Consider the following 18,817-nt stretch of genomic DNA (forward strand, 5'->3'; position numbering starts at 1 on the left):
CCTTCCATCACTTTCAAGCGCAGCTAACGGGGCAAGCCATCCTGGTATGTTCCAACAACGCTATTGTCATGGTGTATGTCAACCACCAGTAGGGGGCATCCGGTCAGACCAGGGGGCACCAGGGGACCGCTCTGTCGGTGGTCTTCATCCCAAAAGGGGAGAATGTTGCGGCCGATGCCTCTCTTGGGGTTGGATTGTCACAACAGAATGGTCCCCTGCCCCCGGTCAGCCCAGTGCCCTTTGAGTGGATCGATCGGCTCCCATGTCTTCCTATCACATAGCAGTGGTTTAGGGCCAGGAACATCTTTTAACCCACCTCAATGCCTGGAAAAGCTGACAGGGCGTAATGCCCTCCAGCCCTTTCGGTCGCAGATAACGGGGCAAGCCATCCTGGTATGTTCCAACACTGCTATGGTCATGGCAGATGTCAACCATCAGGGGGCATCCGTTCAGACCAAGGGGCACAAGGGGACCGCTCTGTTGGCGGTCTACATCCCAAAAGGGGAGAATGTTGTGGCCAGTGCATCTCCTGAGGTTGGATTGTCACAACAGAATGGTCCCCTGCCCCCTTTTGGCCTAGTCACTCTTTCAGTCGATTGATCGGCTCCCATGTTTGCCTGTCACATAGCAGTTGTGTGGGCCAGGAACATCTTTTAACCCACCTCAATGCCTGGAAATGCTGACAGGGCACAATGCCCTCCAACACTTTCGGGCACAGATAATGGGGCAAGTCATCCTGGTACGTTTCATAACGCTATGGTCGTGGCATACGTCAACCACAACCACCAGGGGGCATCTGGTCTGACCAGGGGGCACCAGGGGACCACTTTGTTGGCGGTCTACATCCCAAGAGGGGAGAATGTTGCGGCCGATGCCTCTCTTTGGGTTTGATTGTCACCACAGAATGATCCACACCCCTGGATAGCCCAGTCGCTCTTTCAGTGGATCAACTGGCTCCAATGTTTGCCTGTCACAGCAGTGGTGTGGGGCCAGGAACATCTTTCAACCCGCCTCAATGCCTGGAAAAGCTGATAGGGCGCAATAGCCTCCAGCACTTTCGGGCACAGATAATGGGGCAAGTCATCCTGGTATGTTTCATAACGCTATGGTCATGGTGTATGTCAACCACCAGGGGGCATCCGGTTGGACCAGGGGGCACAAGGGGATCGCTCTGTCGGCGGTCTACATCCCAAGAGGGGAGAATGTTGCGGCCGATGCCTCTCTTGGGGATGGATTGTCACAACAGAATGGTCCCCTGCCCCGGGTCGGCCCAGTTGCTCTTTCAGTCGATCGATCGGCTCCCATGTTTGCCTGTCACATAGCAGTTGTGTGGGGCCAGGAACATCTTTTAACCCACCTCAATGCCTGGAAATGCTGAAAGGGCGCAATGCCCTCAAACACTTTCGGGCACAGATAATGGGGCAAGTCATCCTGGTACCTTTCATAACGCTATGGTCATGGCGTATGTCACCACCAGGGGGCATCCGGTCGAACCAGGGGGCACCAGGGGACCGCTCTGTTGGTGGCCTACATCCCAAAAGGGGAGATGTTGCGGCCGATACCTCTCTTTGGGTGGATTGTCCCGACAGAATGGTCCCCTGCCCCTGACCCCGAGTGGCCAAGTAGCTCTTTCAGTCGACAACTGGCTCCTATGTTTGCCTGTCACATAGCAGTGGTGTGGGGCCAGGAACATCTTTCAACCCGCCTCAATGCCTGGAAAAGCTGACAGGGTGCAATAACCTCAAGCACTTTCGGGCACAGATAATGGGGCAAGTCATCCTGGTATGTTTCATAACGCTATGGTCATGGCGTATGTCAACCACCAGGGGGCATCCGGTCGGACCAGAGGGCACCAGGGGACCGCTCTGTTGGTGGCCTACATCCCAAAAGGGGAGATGTTGCGGCCAATACCTCTCTTGGGGTTGGATTGTCACGACAGAATGGTCCCCTGCCCCTGGCCCTGGGTGGCCAAGTCGCTCTTTCAGTTGATTGATCGGCTCCCATGTTTGCCTGTCACATAGCAGTGGTGTGGGGCCAGGAACATCTTTCAACCCGCCTCAATGCCTGGAAAAGCTGGCAGGGCGCAAGACCCTCCATCACTTTCGGGCACAGATAATGGGGCAAGTCATCCTGGTACGTTTCATAACGCTATGGTCATGGCGTATGTCAACCACCAGGGGGCATCTGGTCGGACCAGGGGGCACAGGGGGATCGCCCTGTCGGTGGCCTACATCCCAAAACGGGAGAATGTTGTGGCCGATGCCTCTCTTGGGGTTGGATTGTCACGACAGAATGGTCCCCCGCCCCTGGTGGCAAAGTCGCTCTTTCAGTCGACGACTGGCTCCTGGGTTTGCCTGTCACATAGCAGTGGTGTGGGGCCAAGAACCCACCTCATAGCCTGGAAATGCTGACAGGGCGCAATGCCTTCCATCACTTTCGGGCGCAGCTAACGGGGCAAGCCATCCTGGTATGTTCCAACAACGCTATTGTCATGGTGTATGTCAACCACCAGTAGGGGGCATCCGGTCAGACCAGGGGGCACCAGGGGACCGCTCTGTCGGTGGTCTTCATCCCAAAAGGGGAGAATGTTGCGGCCGATGCCTCTCTTGGGGTTGGATTGTCACAACAGAATGGTCCCCTGCCCCCGGTCAGCCCAGTGCCCTTTGAGTGGATCGATCGGCTCCCATGTCTTCCTATCACATAGCAGTGGTTTAGGGCCAGGAACATCTTTTAACCCACCTCAATGCCTGGAAAAGCTGACAGGGCGTAATGCCCTCCAGCCCTTTTGGGCGCAGATAACGGGCAAGCCATCCTGGTATGTTCCAACGTCAACCACCAGGGGGCAACAGGGTACCACTTTGTTGGCGGTGTACATCCCAAGAGGGGAGAATGTTGCGGCCGATGCCTCTCTTGGGGGTTGGATTGTCACAACAGAATGATCCCCCGCCTTTGGATAGCCCAGTCACTCTTTCAGTTGCTCTTTCAGTTGATCGACTGACTCCCATGTTTTCCTGTTCAATAGCAGGGGTTTGGCGCCAGAAACACCTTTCAATCCACCTCAATGCCTGGAAATGCAATGCCTCCCAGCACTTCCGGGTGCAGATAATGGGGCAAGCCATCCTTGTACGTTCCAACAACGCCATGGTCATGGTGTATGTCAACCACCAGGGGGCACCCAGTCGGACCAGGGGCACCAGGGGACCGCTCTGTCGGCAGTCTACATCCCAAGAAGTGAGAATGTTGTGGTCGAAGCCCTCTCTCGAGGTCGGATTGTCCCAACAGAATTGTCCCCTGCCCCTGGGTCTTTCAGGCTCCCATGTTTGCCTGTCAAAAAGAAGGGGTGTTGGGCCATGAACACCTTTCATCCCACCTCAATGCCTTGGAATGCTGATGGGTCGCAATGTCCTCCAGCACTTTCGGGCACAGATAACAGGGCAAAGCCATCCTAGTACGTTCCCACAGTGGTATGGTCATGGCGTATTTCAACCACCAGGGGGCCCCCCAATTGGACCAGGGGGTACCAGGGGACCGCTCTGTCGGCAGTCTACATCCCAAGAAATGAGAATGTTGCGGCTAAAGCCCTCTCTAAGGGTTGAATTGTCCCGACAGAATTGTCCCCTACCCCTGGGTGGCCTAGTCGCTCTTTCAGTTGATCAACTGGCTCCCATGTTTGCCTCTGCTGTAAGCAATCAGCTGCCGATCTACTGTGCCAGGGGCATTGACCCTGAGGCTAGGCAGAGCAGCGCACTGTCAATGCACTGGGATTGGCTGCTGGCCCATCCTCCTCATTCCGCGGGTCTTGACCAAGATCAAGCAGGGTTCTCCTGATTGCCCTGTTCTGGTCACGACAGCAGCTTTTAATAGGGGGATGTTTATTACCTATCCCCCTGTGTGGAAGTTGGTCACATCATGCATACGTCGACTATGGCAAAACCCGCTTCGAACTGCTGAGCGGCGCCACATTGCTGCACTTTTCTGTAGTTAAGGGCTCATAGAAAAGAGGACATTGTGGGCCCTATTGTATGTAAAAGTCTTAGCAATATTGCCTGGCGGCATAGGGTTTATGAAAATTAGTAGTTCAACTCTTCCATTAGGTATTCAATCATAGACCCATAGTTGTTGAAGAGTGTGTGGATTTAAATGCACTGGACACCATTTGTAATGCCAAAAAGCAGTATTCCCACTTTGTGTATCCCAATATATGCATTAAATGACAAATCTGTGAAAATTTTGACATCACAGTTACAAAAGGATAATATAAGAACAAACATTTGTTACACAAATTTGTGTGCTTTCAGACACATTAAAAAGCTTCAGGTCTGAAGTCTTTTATTATTTGAGCTAGAAATTACCTCTTTTTAAAAAACTAGGTTAGAGAGAGACGTTTCTCACAATGTTTTGTACCATCAACAGCTCTCTGTTGCTCGTTAACAAGTAAGTTTTTATGCTAACAATTTGTTTGAGTAATTACCAATAGTGTCCAGTGAATTTAAACTAGTAGTGTAAGCCAAGCATATTATTGTTTGGTATGCAAGCATCTAAGATAGTGATGTTATCTAATAATCTGTACTTTGTGTAGTGTCCATTGTTTTAAGGCACTGGACATGTTTAGTAATTGGTGGAGACCGATATGGTCACTTGGTGAATCCAAACATATACATAAAATAACAAACCTGTGAAATTGTTTGTACTTTTGGTCATCAAATTCGCAAGAGACTACTGAAAATAAAAACACCCTTGTTGCATCATTTTTGTGCACTTTCAGAAACATACTAAAAGGCTTCAGCTGAAGTCTTTTATTATTTGAGTGCAAAACTATATCTTTCTCAAAAACTAGGTTATTTCAAAGAGAGCAATGTTTTTTCTACCATCAACAGCTTTCCATTGCTCCTTTCCTAAGTAAGTTTTTATGATAACAATTGTTTTGAGTAATTACCAATAATGTCCAGTGCCTTTAAAGCTGAATATTAAACATGTAAATTACTTTGTTGTCATTCTACTTGAACCCATGGATGTTTTGGTGGGACTAAGTCCTTTGCTCCAGATGTATTAAGGCGACTTTGGTGTTTTTGTTGTATAAAAAACAGTTTCATGTCTTCGTCTGACTTAAATCATAACTTTCAGTCATTGTTTTCTAAGAACAAAGTGTTAAAAGTTTTCAGGTGATGTTTTCTTGCTATTTTAAGAACACTCTCAAGTTGAGAAGGAATGTTGTTGTTATTTTCTTCAGCCCTTATTGGAATTAAGTCACATTCTCCTTAAATGTGCAGCTGTTATTTTGTCATGCAATTTAGTCGCTTTCTGTCAAAAATAAGTTTGTTTTCATGTCGTTATGTCATCACCCTTCTGCTTTGTAGTTTTCTTGGGACTAAGTCATATTCTTATAGTACATGTTTATGTGGGCCTGTGGTATTTTCTTGGATAACTCTGTATGCTCTTTAAATACATGGTGATAAGTTGCAGTTTCTTCCAATGTAGCTGTGTTTTTCATGCAACTCTGTTGGTATTCTTCTTCCAATCTTTGGATGTTTTCTGGGACATAAACCCTTTGGACGTTTTGTTTCGACTATAAAATTGTATTCTTCTAAATGTTGCTTATATTTCCTGCTACATTCTTTACCTTAGGACTACATTTTGGTTCATTTTGGTTCTTTAATGGAGATGTTTTTTTAGGATTAAGTTGTAGTCTCTATCACTGAAACTCATGTTTTCATGTGTTTATGTCATCGACAACCCTTGGATGTTTTTCATTGGAGTTGTAATCTACTTCAGTGTAGCTGATGTTTTTTGTGCAATGTAATCATCATTCCTCTCGATCCTTTTGAGGCTTAGTTGGGAATTCTGCTGATGTTTCCTGCGATCCAGGCAATTGGAAACAGGGCAAGTTACGCTCCGAGGGTCCGCTTTCCACATTGGGTTTTACTCATTGTTTGGGCATCCCTGTCATCACAGGTGACATCAGAGACATTCTCAGAGACCTCTTGGGATGCTCTGGAAAAGAGTCCTGCCATTCTTGCTGCTCTTCTTTGAGCTTAAGCGGTTTCTCTCACAGGCGCACCATGGCAGGCGCCACAGGGGAGGTGACCCTTTTGGGCCCTTGTGAGGATACAGGCCAGGGTCCACATGACTCAGCCTCCCGTGAGGGGGCCCCTAGCCATTATGGTCACTGTTTGGTGACACAGTATCAGTGGGGTCCATCAGCACACTGATAGCTGTGCTCGGGAGCCCCCTCAAGGCTTGCAGCACCCCCTGCCACAAGTCTTCTGCCCAGGGCCTATCGACCGTTAACGGCTGCCCGTGGGGCTGGCATCCCGCCAGGTATAAGCCTGGACGTGTTTGGTCCTTTGAGTCAGACAACGACTCACTGGGGCACCACGATGATGCTTTTTGGGCCATTGGGTAGTGGTGCTCATTCCTAGGGGCAACTCGTCCCCCTGATTTAATCATCTTGGTCGAGGAGGACAAATTGACACTTCAGCGCACAATGGTATGCGTACCATTTGATTCTTTTTTCCTCCCTGTCTCTAAATAATTGGCAATGGGATGCGAGGAGGAAGTGGCTGTACCGCCTGATATGATGGTGCTGCCCTCAACTCGGCCATTGCCTGTACTGCTCGGCTGGCAAGGTGCTGCCCCCCTTGAGGGGGAGATAAATTATCTCCTTCTGAAGCAGGTGGTCTGTATTGTCCCCCGTTTTGGGACTCGGACAGGCTTCATGTCATCTTTCTTCCTGACCCCCAAGAAGGAGGTTTCGCGCGTAGCGCCTATTAATATTAAACCTGAAACCCCTCAATCGGTTTATTCGTCCCAGGAGTTTTCGTATACGAGGCTCAATAATAAAGCCTGCATAGGGGGCAACCCTTCGAACCACAACAAATTTCGAGTGTGTGGAGTCCAAAACACTGATTGTCTCACATCAATGCCCAGGAAATATTGTCTCCAATTTCTGCAATATTTCCAGACAGACATCTAGGGACCAGCAGTCCTGGTGAGATGCGACAATGCCACTGTGGGGTGCACTCAGTCAGGCTGGCTGTGTGCACTAGCGTGGGACCTCATCCACTGGTGCTTACACCACGGGACAGCAATGACAGTAATCCAAATCCTGACGTAGAAAACGCTCCAGAGGCTGGATCACCCCTTGTTTGATGGTAGAAGCCAACCTTACACAGGGTCGAGTGTTCCAACCACTCTGGCAGTCCTTGACCACTGTCACCAATGTGTCTCTGTATGGCTGGGGGCAACTAAACCCTTCACCCTTACCACATAGTTTGGGTATGAGGCCTGGTCTTGGCGTATGTCAACCGTCAGGGGGCATGCCGCCAAACCAGGGGGCACCAGGGGACTGCTCTGTCGATGGTCTACATCCCTAGAAGGGAGAATGTTGCGGCCAACGCCCTTTCTCGGGGCTTGATTGTCACAACAGAATGTTCCCTCCGCCCCCGGCTGGCCCAGTCAGTCTTTCAGTCGATCGACCGGCTCCCACATTTGCCTGTCACATAGCAGGGGTGTGGGGCCAGGAACATCTTTTAACCCACCTCAATGCCTGGAAATGCTAATGGGTCGCAATGCCCTCCAGCACTTTTAGAGGCAGATAACGGGACAAACCATCCTTGTACATTCTGGGTTGGATTTTCCCATCAGAATGGTCCCCAGCCCCAAGGGTTGCCCAGCTGCTGGCCCATGTTTGCCTGTCACATAGCCAGGGTGTGGTGCCAGGAACACCTTTCAACCCACCTCAATGCCTGGGGATGCTGATGGGCCGCAATATGCCCTCCAGCACTTTCGGGTGCAGATAAAAGGGCAAACCATCCTGGTATGTTCCGCAATGCTATGATCATGGCATATGTCAACCAACAGGGGGAATTCGATGATCAGGGTGCACCAGGGGACAACTCTGGACAAGGCAATCGAAGCCCTACTCTCGGGGTTGGATTGTCCTGACAGAATTGTCCCGGCCCCTGGGTGGCCTAGTCTCTCTTTCAGTCGATCTACAGGCTCCCTAGTTTGCCTGTCACATAGCAGGGGTGTGGGGCCAGGAACACCTTTCAACCCACCTCAAAGCCTGGGAATGTTGATGGGCCGGATTTCCCCATAGCACTTTCGGGCGCAGATAACGGGCATGCCATCCTGGTACGTTCTGACAGCGCTATGAACGGCGTATGTCACCACCAGGGGTAATCCGTTCATCAGGGGGCACCAGGGGACCGCTATGTCGGAGGTCTACGTTCCAAGAGGGGAGAATGTTGTGGCCGATGCCTCTCTCAGGGTTTGATTGTCATGACGGTATGGTCCCCGGCCCCCGGATGGCCCAGTCGCTCTTTCAGTCGATTGACCGGCTCCCATGTTTGCCTGCCACATAGCAGTTGTGTGGGGCCAGAAACATCTTTCAAGCCACCTCAATGCCTGGAAATGCTGATGGGCTGCAATGCTATCAAGCACTTTTGGGTGCAGATAACGGGGCAAGCCATCCTGGTACGTTCCCACAGCGCAATTGTCATTGCGTATGTCAACCACCAGGTGGCACCCGGTCGGACCAGGGGGCACCAGGGGACTGCCCTGCTGGCGGTCTTCACCCCAAGAAGGGAGAATGTTGCGGCTGTAGCCCTCTCTAGGGATTGGATTGTCCCAACAGAATTTTCCCCTGCCCCTGAGTGGCCCAGTCACTTTTTCAGTTGCTCTTTCAGTCAATCTACCGGCTCCCATGTTTGCCTGTCACATAGCAGGGGTGTGGGGCCAGGAACACCTTTCAACCCACCTCAATGCCTGGGAATGTTGACAGGCCGCAATGTCCTCCAGCAGTTTCGGGCGCAGATAACGGGGCAAGCCATCCTAGTACGTGACGACAACGCAATGGTCGGCATATGTCAACCACCAGGGGTAATTCGTTGATCAGGGGGCACCAGGGACCGCTCTGTCGGCGGTCTACATCCCAACAAGAGACGTTGCAGCCGATGCCTCAGGGTTTGATTGTCATGACAGAATAGTCCCCTGTTCCCAGATGGCCTAGTTGCTCTTTCAGTCGATTGACCAGCTCCCCATGTTTGCCTGTCAACCCACCTCAATGCCTTGAAATGCTGACTGGCCGCAATGCCCTCCAGCACTTTTGGGTGCATTATAATGGGGCAAGCCATCCTGGTATGTTCCGACAATGCTATTTTCATGGCATATGTCAACCACCAGGAGGCATCCGCTCGGACCAGGGGGCACCAGGGGACTGCTCTGTCGACGGTCTACTTCCAAAGAAGGGAGAATGTTGCGGCCGATGCCCTCTCTTGGGGTTGGTGTCACGACAGAATGGTCCCTCTGCCCTTGGTGGCCCAGTCACTCTTTCAGTCGATTGTCTGGTTCCCATGCTTGCCTCTCTTGCAAGCAATCAGCTGCCAATCTACTGTGCAAGGGGTTCCGATTCCGAGGCTTGGCAGAGCAACGCACTGTCCATGCACTGGGATGGGCTGCCGGCATACACTTAACGGCCCATCTCCCTCATTCCACAGGTGCTGACCAAGATCGAGCAGCTTTCTCCTGATTGCCCATTTCTGGCCATAACCGCCTCGGTTCAGGCTTCTGGTGCACAGGCCGTTGGTCTAATTCCCACACTGACCGGACCTCTTGTACTAGCCCTAATGCAGAGTGACTCATACTGCTTCAGGGGAACTGCACCTGACATGGGTGCTGTCACGAGATCCCTTAGAGCAGGGGGTCTTTCAAGACGGCCTTCGGCAGTAGCCACTCAATACCGGAGGGCCTCCTCTCGAAGAGTCTAAGATTGCTGCCTATGCAATTTTTTGAAATGGTGTAGAAGCAATCTGTGCATCCCTCTATTACGTCTGTAGAGGAGTTTGGGTATTTCCTCCTATACCTTTACGACAGCTGGCTAACGATGGCCACAGTGAAGAACTACTGCTCAGCCATCAAAGCGGTTCACATAGGGTTTGCCGATGGAATCGACCGTTTCCAATACTTTGTAGTGTCCATATAGGTTTAAGGCAATGGAAATGTTTAGTAATTGTCCAAGACCAGTTTTCTCATTAGGTGAATCCCAACATATACATAAAATAACAAACCTGGGAATTTCTTTTTGCACAATTGGTCATCGAATTCACATGAGAATACTGAAAATAAAATATTAACCTTGTTGCATTATCTTGTGGGCTTTCAGAAACATAATAAAAGGCTTCAGCTGAAGTCTTTTATTATTTGAGTGCAAAATTACATATTTAGTAAAAACTGCGCTAATTCAAAGAGAGTCGTTTCTCTCAATTTTTTTTTCTACCATCAACAGCTCTCCATTGCTCCTAACTAAGTAAGTTTTTCTGCTAAAAATTATTTGGAGTAATTACCAATAGTGTCCAGTGCCTTTAAAGCTGAATATTAAACATGTAAATTACTTTGTTGTCATTCTACTTGAACCCATGGATGTTTTGGTGGTACTAAGTCCTTTCGTCCAGTTGTATTAAGGCCACTGTGTTTTTTTTGTTGTAAAACGATTTCATGTCTTCGTTCGACTTTTGTCACAACTTCTTGTCAATGTTTTCTAAGAACCAGGTGTTAAAAGTTTTCAGGAGATGTTTTCGTTCTACTTTAAGAACACTCTCAAGTTGTGAAAGAATTTTCTACAATTGGGATGTAGTCACATTCTCCTTAAAAATGCAGCTATTACTGTCATGCAAGTTTGTCGCTTTCTCTGTCAAAAATGAGTTTGTTTTCATGTCATTATGTCATCCCTCTTCTGCTTCGTAGTTTTCTTTGGACTAAGTCATATTCCTGTAATGCATGTTTACGCAGGTCTGCTCGTTATCTTGGAACAACACTGTATGCTCTTTAAATACTTGGTGATAAGTTGCAGTCTCTTCCAATGTAGCTTTGTTTTTCATGCAACTTCGTCGGCATTTTTCTTCCAATCTTTGGATCTTTTTTGGGGTCATTTAATGCAGATATTTTCTCAGGATTAAGTTGCATTCTCCATCACAATCCTCAATCTTTGGACGATTTGTTGCGACCAAGTCATAATCACCCTCAACTTAACTGAATGTGTCATGTGCATCATTTTCCATAAACCCTTGGACGTTTTGTTTGGACTAAATCATATTCTTCTAAAATTTCACTTATGTTTACAGTGACTTTGTCAACAATCTTTAGCCCTTCTGATAATATCTAGGGACTACATCTTATGGTTCTTCAATGGCGATGTTTTATTAGGATTAAATTGTAGTCTCTATCACTGAAGCTCAGGTTTTCATGTGTTTATATCATCAACAACCTTTGGATGTTTTCATTGGAGTTGTAATCTACTTCAGTGTAGCTGATGGTTTTTCATGCAATCATCATTCTCCTCGAGCCCTTTGACAGCTTGGGACTAAATCTAAATCTCTTTCAATTCTGCTGATGTTTCCTGAGGCCGAGGCCATTGGCCATTGGGAGTGTTAAGCTCCGAGGGCCCGCTCTCTTCGTTGGGTTTTGCTCGTTGTTCGGGCATCCCTGTCACACAGGTGACATCAGGGCCATTCTCAGTTACCTCTTTGGGATATCCTGAAAAAAGCCCTGCCATTTTTGCTGCTCTTCTTTGAGCTCGAGCGAGCCCTCTGACACGTACACCATGGCAAGCGCCACAGGGGAGGTGACCTGATCTCTAGAGAGGTTTTTTTAAAGGCTTTTCACACTCAAGGTCTCCCTTGTGGGGCGTTGTGAAGATACAGGCCAGGGTACATACGACTCAGCCTCCTGAGGCACTGTTGAGTGACAATGTATCAGTGGGGTCTATCGCACATTGCTAGCTGTGCTCCGGAGCCCCCTCAAGGCTTAAAGCCAGAGCCTATTGGCTATCGGCCAACGAACTACAGCCATGTGGGCTTGCATCCCGCCAGGTAGAATCCTGCACATGTCGGCTTCCTTTGAGTTAAAGGACGAGTCACTGGGGCACCACGAGGATGCTTTTTTGGCCATTGGGGTATGGCTTTCATTCCAATGAGGCATCTCAACCCCCTGATTTGGTCATCTCGGTCAAGGAGGAGGACAAGTTGGCCAGCAGTATCCAAAGACTGTGAGACCGAGCTGCGCCTGGTCCATAAAGACATAAAAGGGGCTCTAGATCTTTGCTTTGCCCCTTAACCTCCTTCTGAGGATCCCCAGTCATTCAAAAGGAGTTCGGGCTCTTGTGACTGGTGTTTCCACGTGTGCTTGGACCACATGGACGGGTTGATGGGGCCAAAAATGTGGACTTTGAACTCCAAATGTATGGAGCTGGTCTATTGTTTTCCCCTTGGGGGGGTTTTGATTTAAAGATTTTGCCAACCTCATCCTGCCAGACTCGGCCATGGATAAGCTGGTTGCTGATAGAGGTCGGTCAGTATCCCATGATAAATACTGCAGAAAGCTTGAACACGTAGCCCAGAAAATTGGCACACATTCGTATATGTGCCATTTCTTTTCTCCTGCTCCTCTGCGAATAATTGGCACTGAGGTGCGAGGAAGAAATGGCCAAAGCTCATGACGCGCTATTTCTGCCATCATCGAGTGCGCATAAGCACAAAGATGACCTCCCATACTCAGGGTCAGATATAGTTGCAGGAAAGTTTCAAGAGTCAATGGAGGCCGAGGCGAAACCCCTCAAGGCAACATAAACTTGATTTGCGCAGGCCCCCTGGGATAGCAGTGGGCCCAGTCGCACCGTGGCTTCCTTGCTCCCACTCCCTGTTATACCTGGGGCTGGCGCAAGTGAATTGACTGTCTCCTCCCACCGACAAACCAATGGGAGGCCACTTTCAGGGGAAGTTGGCCATTGTCTTTACTGCCTGCCATGGCAAGGCGCCGCCCCTCAGGGGGGGGGAGATGAATTATCTCCTCCTCAAGCGGGTCATACTTCTTCTTGACTCCCAAGAAGGAGGTTTAGCGTCTAATATTAAACCTGGAACCGCTCAACAGGTATATTCGTCCCAGGAGTTTTCTTGTACTAGACTCAATAATAACCCCTGCAGACAGTCTGGGCCTAAAGGACCCGTAAGTACACGTCTCTATCAGGCAGGAGAACTGCAAACTTCTCAAAAATTTTCTCAATACAAAAATACCTTGTAAAATTTGCGGCTCTCCCATTTTGAATATTCCACCTCACTGCTAATGTTCACTCAAATTGCAAAGACGACCGGGTCTGCACTGTGTCATAATCAACATTGAGAAATCTTGGCCTGTCCCCTCGTAGGTCCCCAACTCTTTTGGGTGTGTCTTTTGACCTTCGCAGGGGGCTGGCCTGCCAATCGGAGCACCACATGTTGAACCTTTGACAGTGCCTGTCCCTCTTCCTCGTTGCGGTAGTGGCTCAAGCTGTTGGGCCTTATTGCCAACATGGTGTATGTGGTAGAAATATGCAGGTTAAGAATGAGACCCATGCATTTTCACCTGCTACCCTTCTACAAGCCTGTTCGGCATCCAATACACTTCCCAAGGGCTACCTTGCCTGACTAGTTCCCCACCTTCCCTGGTAGCTAGTTGGAGCAAACTTTTCTAAGGGTTCTGTCTTCCGCCTGCCCTACGGTGACAGTCCTGACCCTTGAACCACAATAAATTGCAGGTGTGGGGTCCCAAACATCGATTGTCCCACATCAATGCCCAGGAAATGTTGTCTCAAACTTGTGCAATATTTCCAGACAGACATCAGTGGACGTGCCTTCCTGGTGAGATGCAACAATGCCACTGCGGTGGCTTACATAATTCACCAGGGGGGCACTAAGTCTGAGGCTGGTTGTGTGCCCTAGCATGGGACCTCATCCACTGGTGCTTACAGCATGGGACAGCACTGACGCCAATCCACATTTCGGGCGAAGGAAACTTCATAGGCTCCAGAGGCTGGATCGCCCCTTGTTGGATGGTAGAATCCAACCTTACACAGGGTCGAGTGTTCCAAACGCTCTGGCGGTCCTTGATCAATGTCACCAATGTGTCTCTATATTGTTTGGGGAACTTAACCCTTCACCCTGACCAGATAGCAGGGTTGGAGCCTTGAACACCTTTTAATCCACATCAACGTCCTGTAATGCCCTCAAGCACTTGGTCCTTGTACTTTCTGAAAATGCTATGGTCATGGCGTATGTCAACCACCAGGGGGGCACCTGGTCGACTTGGCTGTTCGCACTGGCTTGGGACCTAATCCTCTGGTGCATACAGCAGGGGACCGCTCTGTCAGTGGTCTACATCCCAGGAAGGGAGAATGTTACGGCCAAAACCCTCTCTCAGGGTGGGATTGTCCTGACAGAGTGGTCCCTCCGCCCCCAGGTGGCCCAGTTGCTCTATCATTTGGTTGACTGGCCCCATGTTGACTTGCTTGCCTCTTGGATTAACGACACACACTTTGATGTAACGATTGCATCTCTGTAAGCGCAAGAGAGTTGTAGAGTTTGTGTCTCTCTTAATGCAGGAGAAAGTCTGTATGACAACACAACTTGTTCTCATTGATGTACAGTTTGTGTCTCTGTTGACGCAGGAGAAAGCAGCCTGTGCAACAGCACATTTATTTCTCTTAGATGTTGAGTTTGCATCTCTCTATATGCAAGGGTTCTCCTGATCGGCCTACATGACAGTCCTGGTTCCCTCGACTGGTCAGGCTCCTGGTGCACAGGCCAGTGTTCCTCCCACAATGACCAGACCTCCTGATCCAGAGTGACTCATCTGCACAGATTTGTCTTATTGATGTAGAGTTTGTGTTTTTCAACGCAGAAGAAAGTCTGTATGACGACCACACATTTTCTTGTTGATGTAAAGATTGCATCTCTGTAAGCGCAGGAGAATGTCTGTTTGACGGCACAGATTTTTCTTATTGATGTAGAGTTTGTGTCTCTCGATGCAGAAGAAAGTCTGTATGACGACCACACACTTTTGTTGTTGATGTAACGATTGCATCTCTGTAAGCCAAGAGTTGTAGAGTTTGTGTCTCTCTTAATGCAGGAGAAAGTGTTAATGATGACATAAACTTTTCTCATAATTGTAAAGTTTGTGTCTCTGTAAACATGGGAGAAAATCTGTGTGAGGGCACAGATTTGTTGTATTGATGTAAAGATTGTGTCTCTGTTAACGCAGGAGAAAGTCTGTGCAACAGTACATTTATTTCTTAGATGTTGTGTTTGCATCTCTCTATACGCAAGAGAGAGTCTGTTACGACACAGATTTTTCTCATTGATGTAAAGTTTATGTCTGTAAATGCAGGAGAAAGTCTGTGTGACGGCACAATTTTTTCTCAGTAATGTAAAATTTGCATCTATGTAAACATTGGGAACAATGTTGCAAACATAGGAGAAAGTCTGCGTGATGGCACAGATATTTCTTATTGATATCATGTTTGAGTCTCTGTTAGCGCAGGAGAAAGTCTGTGCAACAGTACATTTATTATTTTTAGAGAGCGTCTGTGACGGCACAGCTTTTTGTTACTGATGTAGAGGGTGTGTTTCTCAACGCAGGAGAAAGTCTGTACGTTGACACAAACATTTCCCATTGATGTAAAGTTTGCATCTTCTGTAAACACGGGAGAAAGTCTGTTTGACGGCACGTTGATGTTAAGTTTGCATCTCTGTAAATGCGGGAGAACATCGTGTGATGGCACAGATAGTTGTTATTGATATACAGTTTGTGTCTCTGTTAACACAGGAGAAAGTCTGTGCAACAGTACATTTATTTCTCTTAGACGTTGAGTTTGCATCGCTCTCTCTTGATAGAGTCTGTGACGGCACAAATATGTGTCACTCTCAATGCACGAGAAATTTTGTATGACGACACAAACTTTTCTCGTTGATGTACAGTTTGTGTCTCTATTACACAGGAGAAAGCCGGTGCAACAGCACATTTCTTTCTCTTAGATGTTGAGTTTGCATCTCTCTCTCTTGATAGAGTCTGTGATGGCACAGATTTATGTCTCTCTCAGTGCAGGAGAAAGTCTGTATGACGACACAAACTTTTCTCGTTGATGTCAAGTTTGCATCTGTGTGAACGCAGGAAAAAATCTGTTTGACGACACAACTTGTTCTCATTAATGTTAAGTGTGCATCTCTGTAAAACCTCTGTGTGATGGCGCAGAGGTACAGTTTGTGTCTCCGTTACGCAAGATTTATTTCTTAGATGTTGTGTTTGCATCTCTCTATACACAACAGAGAGTCTGTGACGGCACAGATTTTTCTCATTGATGTAAAGTTTGTGTCTCTGTAAACGCAGGAGAAAGTCTGTTTGACGGCACAATTTTTCCTTATTGATGTACGGTTTGTGTCACTCTCATAGCAGGAGAAAGTCTGTTTGACGGCACAACTCGTTCTCATTGATGTAAAGGATTGCATATCTGTAAATGCAGGAGAACGTCTGTGTGATGGCACAGATATTTCTTATTGATGTCCAGTTTGTGTCTCTGTTAACACAGGAGAAAGTCTGTGTATCAACACATTTATTTCACTTAGATGTTGAGTTTGCATCTCTCATTATGCAAGAGAGAGTCTGTGACAATACAGATTTTTCTAATTGATGTAGAGTTTGTGTCTCTCAATGCGGGAGAAAGTCTGTATGACGACACAACTTATTCTCATTGATGTAAAGTTTGTGTCTCTGTAAACACAGGAGAAAGTCTGTATGACAAAACAACTTGTTCTCATTGATATAAAGTTTGTGTCTCTGTTAACGCAGGAGAAAGTCTGTTTGACGACACAACTTATTCTCATTGATGTAAAGTTTGTGTCTCTGTAAACACAGGAGAAAGTCTGTGTGGTGGCACTGATATTTCTCAATGATTTACAGCTTGCATCTCTATAAATGCCGGAGAAAGTGTTGATGCGACTTTGTCATAGTGAACCCTTTCGATGCGACTTTGCTGGTATATTTTTCTGCATCAGTTTTATATTTAATGAATTTGTTTGGTCATTCTTCAAAAATTAGATGTTTTCTGGAGACTGTGGTCTTTCAATTCAGATACTTTCTTAGGATTAAGTTGTATCCATCACTGCAGCCAAGGTTTTGATGTGACTTTGTTTTCGCCAATCCTTGGATGTTTTCATAAGACCAAGTTGCAGTCCTAAGTCAGTGTAGCTGATGGTGTCATTCAAAGCTAATCGTCAATATTCCTGAGCCTTTCGTAACTTTTTGGGGACTATTAAGTCTTAATCTCCTTGAATATTGCTGATAATTCCTGCAATTTTGTTGTCATTCTTATTCATGGGTTTGGAAGTTTTGTTGAGACTAAGTGTTAGTCTCCTTGAATGTTGCTGATGGTTCTTGACACTTTGCTGTCATTCTTATTTAACGGTGTGGATGTTTTGGATGTTTTGCTGGGACAAAGTGTTAGTCTCCTTCAATGTTGTTGATGTTTCTTGCAACTACGTTGTCATTTGGACTAAGTATTAGTCTCCTTGAATGTTGGTGATATTTCTTGCAACTTTGTTGTCATTCTTATTTAACGGTTTGGTTGGGACCAAGTGTTAGTCTCCTTCAATGTTACTGATGTTTCTTGCAACTGTTTTGCCATTCTTATTTATCGGTTTAGATGTTTTGGTTGGGACCAAGTGTTAGTCTCCTTCAATGTTACTGATGTTTCTTGCAACTGTTTTGCCATTCTTATTTATCGGTTTAGATGTTTTGGTTGGGACCAAGTGTTAGTCTCCTTCAATGTTACTGATGTTTCTTGCAACTGTTTTGCCATTGTTATTTATCGGTTTAGATGTTTTGTTGGGACCAAGTGTTAGTCTCCTTCAATGTTGCTGATGTTTCTTGCAACTTTGTTGTAATTCTTATTAACAGATTTGGATGTTTTGTTGGGAGTAAGTGTTGCTGATGGTTCTTGCAACTTTGTTGTCATTGTTATTTAACGGTTTGGATGTTTTGTACGTACCAAGTAGCCGACGATTGTGCGACTTTGATGTGTTTTGTTAGGATTAAGTTGTAGTATCCATAACCGAAATTGTATTATCTAATATTAAGCAACGAAACTAAAGTAAGCCTATTTGACCAATGTTTCCAATGCCAATAATCTACTTTGGTTGACAGTGGTAGATGTTGACAACCACCACAACCTTGACGTCAGAATGTAGAATACAGCCCTCAACACAATCAGCTTTGTCTGGAATTGTTGAAGTCTGTAGACATTTTATATATATACGTATTGTATTTATTTATGTACACTGTATTGATGAAGTTGGTATTCCTGCATGCGTGGTGCGCACTTTTCATTTTGCACAGCGAAATGAAATGCTTGTCAGCTGACATTGATGAAAATTTGGCGATACTTGTTTAGAAGATAAACAACAACTAAATACTGTCAATCAGGTCAACCTGTTGTGCGTCATTGCAACAGGGGCGTTGGCAGTATAATGAATGACAGGCAATATAGCCATAATTTGAATAGCAACTTTTGCTTATTGCATATAATTGTAGCTAATTACCTGAGTAAACCAATATAACCATTAACATAAACAAGGCTTCCCTTAAGGAGGTGACAACTTTACAAGTCACTGGCACTAAATATGTGCATTTACTCCATGAAAGAATTAAAAGGGACAACAGTAATAGATGATTTCCATGGGGCCAACACAGGGGCCATAACCTAAACTGTAGGACAAATGTGTGAATTTGTCGGCAAGGTTATTGAACCAGTTTGATGTTTTCTTGGGGGTCTGTCGTATGGTCTTTCAATGCACATGCTTTCGTCGGATGGAATTGCAGTCTCCAACAGTGGAGCTGATGGGTAGACAACTGTGTTATCGATAAAAGATGGATCTTTTCGTTGAATCAAGTTGTATTCTGGATTTGTATAGTTGAGCTTATTCTTATTAATCTCGAGCCTCGGTCTACTCTGTGT

This window comes from Asterias rubens, chromosome 8 (assembly GCF_902459465.1).
Source record: "Asterias rubens chromosome 8, eAstRub1.3, whole genome shotgun sequence".
NCBI classification, from domain to species: domain Eukaryota; kingdom Metazoa; phylum Echinodermata; class Asteroidea; order Forcipulatida; family Asteriidae; genus Asterias; species Asterias rubens.